The sequence below is a fragment of the Hemitrygon akajei genome, chromosome 5, assembly GCF_048418815.1.
Source record: "Hemitrygon akajei chromosome 5, sHemAka1.3, whole genome shotgun sequence".
NCBI lineage: Eukaryota > Metazoa > Chordata > Chondrichthyes > Myliobatiformes > Dasyatidae > Hemitrygon > Hemitrygon akajei.
The window spans coordinates 4758580-4766759 of record NC_133128.1 but is presented as its reverse complement, the minus strand read 5'-3'; the positions used below and the strand labels follow the sequence as shown (position 1 = coordinate 4766759).

General features: G+C 48.7%; 1 protein-coding gene across 5 annotated transcripts in view; it reads left to right on the top strand.

Moving 5' to 3' along the window:
• The first annotated feature begins 207 nt into the window (after positions 1-207).
• The window catches only part of LOC140727458 (1-acyl-sn-glycerol-3-phosphate acyltransferase gamma-like), a 77478-nt gene continuing 69505 nt past the window's right edge, over positions 208-8180 (top strand). Inside the window, exon 1 of one of the 5 annotated variants that reach the window (XM_073044767.1) lies at positions 208-305. The gene's annotated coding sequence lies outside the window, so the exon portion shown is untranslated. Of the gene's footprint in view, positions 349-7528; positions 7645-8180 lie in introns of those variants that run through there. The other 4 variants (XM_073044765.1, XM_073044766.1, XM_073044771.1 and 1 more) reach the window with 4 other exon arrangements.

Sequence of the window (8180 nt, the reverse complement as noted above, 5' to 3'; positions counted from 1 at the left end):
GAATAGATTTGGGCCAAGATGCAGCCTTGCTGGACACTGGTCCACACTGAGGTTGGCTCCTGGCTTGCAGGTATCAGATGGGCGGAAGGGCCTTTCCCACTACCCTGTCATAGCAACTTGAACCACACTCGCTGCAGATGGAGAGGGGTGGGTCCAGGATGGACACGCCCATCTGCGAGACGTAGGCACCGCAGGGCCCCGGAGCCTAAAGGCAGAGATCCGGTTTCCGGCCGAGTCGCTGCAGCGGCGGACCGGATATGTGTCTAGGCGGAGGTGCGCGGCGGTGACGGACCGGGACGCTGAAGGTGGAGGGGGATCGCGGACGGGGCGAGGAGGGAGCGGTTAGTGGTGAGGGATCGCGGGGGTGGGGGCTGTGGATAGGGAGCGCGGACGGGGTGAGGGAGCGTGTGCCGGGGAGACACTGGGGGAGGTTATCGTGGGGTGACTGCCGGCGGGTGGGGGGTGGGGGGAACCAGCTGAGTGTTGGCGAGTGAGGGAGAGGGACGATGAGGGTGCTGTGTGTGTAAGGGACTAGGGGGGACAGAGCCAGCTGATTAGAACAGGGGACTCGCCGGGCTCGAGGGAGGGGGTGTCTCTGTGGGGTTTGGAGGGGAAGACCCAGGATAGGGTAAGTGATCTTTGGGAGGGATGGAAGTGGAAGGGGTTCTGGGGGAGAGGCGATTGTAAAGTGAGGAGACTGTATGGGGAGGAGGGAAAGGATCGAAGTCTGAGGGGTGAATGGGGCTCGTGGTTCTGGGTGGGTGGGGATAAGGACTAAGTTGTTGAGGGATGGTAGATGAAATCCATACCTCTCCCTCATCTTTTCTTTCGCCCCTACTTTCCACATAGGGGTAGAAAGAGAAGATGAGGGAGAGGTATGGATGGGTCTGCAGAGAGGAGGGATTTTGGCGAGTGGTGTTGGTGAGATGGTGTTGAGAGTCGATGTAGTTTGGAAGGTGTGAGGCTGGGGTGGTGAGGGGTTACTGTGAAGGTTTGGGCTGAGATTGAGTGTAATGGGAGGAGAAAGGGGTTGTCAGGTGGGGAGGAGAAGATAGTGGAGGTGTTATTGAGGTGGGGAGGGTGATGAAAGAGTGGGGTTAGGTAGGGGGTCAAGAGGCTGGAAAGCATTAAGTGAGCAAGGCCAAGGAGCGGGAACAGAAGCAGTCAGGGAGAAAAAGAGGAAGATGAAGGGGGAGGGTGGAGAAATGAGAGAAGATGGGGCAGGAAATGGGTTGGGTTGAAGATGTAGCAGAGTGCAGAGGATGACTGGGGAAGTTTGTGTCCGGTAATTGGCTCTGGGTCTGAGCAGGTTGAACCGAGGGTGAGACTGTCACGTAGAAAACTGTTGGAAATGATGGGTTTGATGGGCGTTACTGAGTTGAATTCTGCCTATCCTCCCCACCAATAACACATCCCCTGTTATTCTGTCCTCAGTCAAAATAATTGGCGATTCAGAATAATTATTAAATGTGGGGAGAGTTCCCATGTCTGTCCCCACCCCGGGCAGGTTACAAACATGGGCAGACAAGTGGCAAGTGTACGATCATGCACTTTGCTGTAGCAATAATCATTTTTTTTCCCAATCAGAGAATAAATTCAGAAATTGGAGGTGCAAAAGCCTTGCGAGCCCTTGTGCAGTTTAACTTGCAGGTTGAGTTGTTGGTGAGAATGCAATGTTAGCATTCATTTTGGAGGACAGGAATACAAGACAAAGGATGTTATGCTGAGGCATTATAAAGCACTGGTCAGACTGCACTTAGAGTACTGTGAGCAGTTTTGGGGTCCCTTATCAAAGAAAGGATGTGCTGACAGTGGAGAGGGTCCAGAGGAGGTTCACGGGAATGATTCTGGAATGAAAGGGTTAAAATATGAGGAAAGTTTGATGGCTCTGGCTCTGTACTCACTGGAGTTCAGAATAACCGGGGGGGGGGGGGGGGTGTAATCATTGAAACCTATGGAATATTGAAAGGTCTGGATGGAGTGGGTGTGGAGAGGATGTTCCCTATAGTGGGGGAGTCTAGGACCAGAGGGCACAGACAGAGCGGATGTGGAGAGGGTGTTTCCTATAGTGGGGGAGGGAGTTTAGGACCAGAGAGCACAGCCTCAGAAAAGAAGGACATCCATTTGGAACAGAGATGAGGAATTTCTTTAGCCAAAGCATAGTGAATCAATAGAATTCATTGCCACAGGTCGCTGTCAAGGGCACATTGGGTATATTTAAAGCAAAGTCAGGGTATCAAAAATTACAATGAGAAGGCAGGAGAATGGGTTTGAGAAGGAAATTAAATCATCCATGATGGAATGGTGGAGCAGATTTGATGGGTTGAATGGCCTAATTTTGCTCTGTCTTTAGGTCATCCACTTGGGGGGTGGGAAATCTGATTCTCTAAAAACTTCTTTCATCCATGTGTAGTCTTGTGTAGGACTGCCCTGTGTGTTTTCTAGTTATAGGCGCCTGCTGTGAGTGAATTGTACATATTTACTGACTGTAGATAAATCGCATGAACTGGTTCACACGAGGCTGTTAAGGCAATTTGATTTTCAAACTCTTCTTTATGCGTCTGTCAAATGTTAATTCACTTTCATAAATCCATTTTGATTCTGGCCAGTTCTGTTCTTTGTGCCTTGATGCCATTTTCTTGCTGTCAGGTTAACAGACTTGTATATTCAGTGGCCACTTTATTAGGTACTGGAGTGAAACTTGGTGTGGCCCATCCACTTTGGGGTTTGACCCATTGTGCATTCAGAGATGCTCTTCTGCATACAACTGTTGTACGTGTGGTTATTTGAGTTACTGTCTCCTTCCTGTCAGCTTGAAACAGTTTGGCCTTTTTCCTGTGACTGCTCTCATTAATGAGATATTTTCATCCTCAGAACTGCCACTTACTGGATGCTTTCTGTTTTTCACACCATTCTCTGTAAACTCTAGAAATTGTTGTGCGTGAAAATCCCAGGAGATCAACAGCTTTTAAGATACTCAAACCACCCCGTCTGGCACCAACAATTATTCCACAGTCAGTCACTTAGATCACATTTCATCCCCATTCGGATGTTTGATCTGAACAATAAATGAACTTCTTGACCTCATCTGTGTGCTTTTAGAGGGTTAACGAATGAGGAGCGTTTAAAGCTCTGGGCTTGTACTCACTGGAGTTTAGAAGAATGGGAGTGGAATGGTATCTCATTGAAACCTATTGAATATTAAGAGGTCCCGATAGTGTGGATGTGGAGAGGATGTTTCCTATAGTAGGGGAGTCTAGGACCAGAGGGTACAGATAGAGTGGATGTGGAGAGGATGTTTCCTATAGTGGGGAGTCTAGGACCAGAGGGCACAGATAGAGTGGATGTGGAGAGGATGTTTCCTATAGTGGAGTCGAGGACCAGAGGGCACAGCCTCAGAATAGATGAATGTCCATTTAGAACAGAGATGAGGAGGAATTTGTTTAGCCAGAGGGTGGTGAATCTGTAGAATTCATTGCCACAGTCAGCTGAGGAGGCCAACTCTTTGGGTACATTTAAAGCAAAGGTTGATGTGTTCTTGGTTAGTCAGGGTGTCAAAGGTTACGGGGAGAAGGCAGGAGTTTAGGATAACATTTCTTTGAATCTTTTGTGCAGCTTACTGATATTCTTCCTGTAGCCATGTGACTGGAACTGCACACACTGCTCTAAGTGTGGTCATACTGACAGATATAGTCAGGCTGTCGTACATTGCTGATTTTTGAGAGTTACAGCAGTTAATAAAAGTTAAAGATGGGCTTATTTGGAACATACAGTGAAATGTATTGTTTGCATCGATGACAGAGTTCAGGGATGTTCTGAGGACAGCCCACAAGTGTCACTATGCTTTCGGCGCCATCACAGCATGCCCACAACTTGCTCCCCCTAACTGCCACGTCTTTGGAATGTGGGAGGAAGCTAAAGCACCTGGTGGAGTCACAGGGAGAAAGTGCAAATTCCTACAGACAGCCGTGGGATTTGAACTCCGACTGCTGGCACTGTGAAGTGTTGAGCTAGCCGCTGTGTCATCCCAATATCACATGCCCATCTCTGTGCATCCTTCACCCCAAAGTTCCCATAAATTCAGTCCACGGGAGAAGGGGTTAAAGAGAAATGTGTAATACAGGCTCTGGGATTGAACTTGATCTGTAGAAGAAACTGATCGTGACTGGAGTGTGAGTGTGGGAGTTCCTGAACAACAGAACAGTGTTGGAAATGATGGGCTGGGCTGTAAATGTTTGTGGCTTTACAACTCAAGATCTCTTATCGCTGACATTTTCAGTTTTGCAGTAGTAGTGTAGTGCAATATATATTTTAAAAAACACAGCAGTGCAGGTCTTTTAAGAGACTTCTAGATAGGTACATGGAGCTTGGTAAAATAGAGGGCTATGGGTAAACCTAGTCATTTCTAAGGTAGGGACATGTTCAGCACAACTTTGTGGGCCGAAGGGCCTGTATTGTGCTGTAGGTTTTCTATGTTTTCTATGACCTTTGGCCATGATGTTGTGTCGACCTTTTAACCTTCTACAAGATCAATCTAGCCCTTCCCTCCCACATAGCCCTCCATTTTTTTATCATCCATGTGCCTGTCCGTTGGTCAAGGTCGACCATGGATATTGTGTCCTATCTATCTACTTATGCACAGGTGGTGGCACTTTGATATGGAGTGCAAGCTGTTGCCCGTGTAGCAGGGTCCACCTCTCTACACAGATAGTAACTCCAAAGGAATGGCAGAGACCAATACAGTTAACCAGCAGTGTCGCAGGAGTTGCCAGTCAGCATGGAACTCAGTGTAGGACTGCCTTAGGGACTCCAGCTCTGGATTTTTCCTTGGTGTTTACTCCTGAAGCCTTCCCCAGAAGTGGGTATAGCTGCAAGGCAGAGGAGGTTTGAGATTAGAGTTTTCCTTCTCCTAAACGAGCTGCCAACCATGGGTGGCGAGCTCCATCTACCTGAAGCGGCTGGTTTTAAGGCGCCAGTAACTACCTTTGCTTCTTCTCCTGTCAGTAGAAATTGTTCCACTGAGCTTAGTAGCTAAGCCACGTGTGAAGGCTGGGAGCTGGACTGATTGTCAGTGACTATGTGAGATACACGCCATTGGGAGCATTTAATAGGTAGTGGGAACTTGTCCCCATTACCACCCCTGGCTATAACAACCTTAAGGAACCTGCCTGGCAAAGAGTCTATTAAATGTCTCTAATGTTCATGCCTGCCTCTGCCACCACCCGGCAAAGTGCTTTGTGCACTCACAACTGTTTTAAAAAAGAAACCTCTGATATTCCCCTGTACTTCCCTTCAAAATGATGCCCCTTGTATTAGCCATTTCCACCCTGGGAAAACAAAAAGCTGGCTGTCCACTCTCTTATCTTGTACACCTTGCAGTGCAAGTGTGTTTTAAAATAGTGAGGTAGTATTCATTGATTCGTAGGCTGTTCTCTTGACGGGAAGAATCAGTGAGTGTGCTTCTTCAGGCTTCCATACCTCCTAAGGAACACGAAAATCTGCAGATGCTGGAAATCTAGAACACACAAAGTGCTGGAGGAACTCAGTAGGTCAGACAGCATCTATGGAGAGAAATAAACAGTTGCCCTTTCGATGTCCCTCCTTACTGGTGGTAATGAGAATAGGGTGTGTGTGCAGCTTGGTACATTTTTCCTGCAATAATTACAATGCAGTAATGCGTAGTACTCTGAACCAAGTTGTTACCATTTATATTAAAGCATTGTGGAGGCTCCCAGCAAGGCTGTGGAGAATAGAATAGAGTCATTTTGTGCACTGTAGACAATGCTGAGGATCGGGTAGACCAGCCAGTCTGTAATTGTAGCTGAGTTTTGGTCATATAAGAATTAGTCATCTCCAGTTCCAGTAGAGTAGATACAGAGAGACCAATTTAGTTCTTCAGTCCATCATTAAAGTTTAAATATTCATGACGCCGTGCCGTATTTTACAGACTCTGAACTCATTGCTGTTGTGGCAAAGAGGAGAGTGCGGTTTGTTAGACCTGATCCTTCACTGGATTGAGGCTGAGTTTCAGTTCAGCTTTGGACAGGTAATTTGGATGGCCCTGTCATTGTGACTACAGAATCTCTGAAGCTCTGTCTTTGTGTTAGACAAAGGACAGTGGTATCAACAAAGGTGCAGGAAATCCAGAGCAACACACATAGAATGCTGGAGGGACTCAGCAGGTCAGGGAGCATCTATGGAGGGGAATAAACAGTTGATGTTTTGGGCTGAGAACTTACATCTTGGCCGAAAATGTTGCCTGTTTATTGCCCTCCCTAGATGCTGCCTGACTTGCTGAGTTCTTAAGCTCATCACCCCTACTCACCAGAGTGTGCTGTCCTGGACCAGAAGATGTTTGATCAATCCTGTGGCTTCAGCTTTCCCCACACAGAAGACTGTTCCTCTCCCAGAAATGAGATTTTGGGAGCTTCTGTTGACGTTTATGTAGCTCTGAGTTTTTAATGAGCTGGGTTTGCTAGCCCCATATCCAACCCTGGTCCTTTGGCAGCCAGGCTTGGGACCATGCACGGTGGAGTTATCTTGCTGAGTTGCTCCTGTGTGTGTGTTGCTCAAGGATACTGGTATTATGAGTTTGGGAACCTATCAGACATCCAGAGCATGGTTTGTGGTGGGAGGCATGCAGCTGTCGGTGGGTGGGGGGGGGTTGATGGCCGTGTGGTTAACGGGAGGGGAGGGGAGAATGGAAGTCATGAGTCCTGGAGAGTGGGTTGTCCTTGTTCGGGTCCAATACCACAAGGCCCTGCGTGGGGAATGTTTTGCTAAGGTGCCAGGAGTTGAGGAAGCTGCACCTCAGCCACTCCTGCATGGCTGCCACAGTCTTTCTGAAATAATCCAAATACCATTCTGAGTGGTTCCATCGCCCAGTATGGAGGCACAGGACAGGAAAAAAGCTGCAGAGGATTGCAGACTTGGCCACTTCCATTATGGACACAATCCTCCTCACCAGTGACGATGTCCTCAAAGGATGGTGCCTCAGGCAGTGCCCATCATTTTGGACCCTCGCCATCCAGAACATGCTAGTTTCTCATTGCCACCATCAGGGAGGAGCTACAGGACTAGAAAGGAAAGGCCAGGAAGCCGGAATAAGGTGGGTCTCTCTTGCTGTGATCTCTGTGAGACTAAAAGGAGTGGTGGTTTAGGACCTCGTGGATCACTGGTGTAAATGGGGTCCTTTCAGTGCACAAGGCTCAACCTGACATGTTGATTGAGATGGATTCAAGGCACGAGGATGTGCTAATTGTTAATCGGCTTCATGGATTAGCTGGCTATCAAGGGTAACACATTTGTAATTGTGTTCTCTTGACAGAAGTGTGGTTTGATTTCTTAAATTCCAATGAGGTATTGTTCGGGCATTATCCCTGTGTTAATAGCAGCCTGTTGAGGCAGAGAAATAGCCTTTCCCAGTTTACCCCTGTCCGAGTGTTTCTGTGAGCTCGGCTTTGTATCCAAATACTTTGTCATAATCTGTTGAGGATTTACTTGGCTTGTGGGCTGAGGCAGAGAGGAGTCTTTGTTCTTGGGAGCGTGTGTGTTGAAGATGACGGTGAACCGGGCAGCATACCTTCTGTTCTCTGGAGTTTGCTTCGCCCTGCTGCTCCTGGCTCTGGCATATTACACGTACTGGTGAGGGTACAACACGCAGGTGTGAGCCTGCAGTATGATGACTTTGTGTAATACTGGTTATAAGCGCTGATGGGTACACGTCTGTAAAATGGGTACAGTACCGGTGGGCACGGGTCTGTCACTGTGTAACACCGGGGTACGGTACCGGAGGGGACGGGTCTGTCGCTGTATAACACCGGGGTACGGTACCAGTGGGGATGGGTCTGTCGCTGTGTAACACCGGGGTACGGTACCGGTGGGGACGGGTCTGTCGCTGTATAACACCGGGGTACGGTACCGGTGGGGACGGGTCTGTCGCTGTGTAACACCGGGGTACGGTACCGGAGGGGACGGGTCTGTCGCTGTATAACACCGGGGTACGGTACCGGTGGGGACGGGTCTGTCGCTGTATAACACCGGGGTACGGTACCGGTGGGGACGGGTCTGTCGCTGTATAACACCGGGGTACGGTACCGGTGGGGACGGGTCTGTCGCTGTTTAACACCGGGGTACGGTACCGGAGGGGACGGGTCTGTCGCTGTGTAACACCGGGGTAC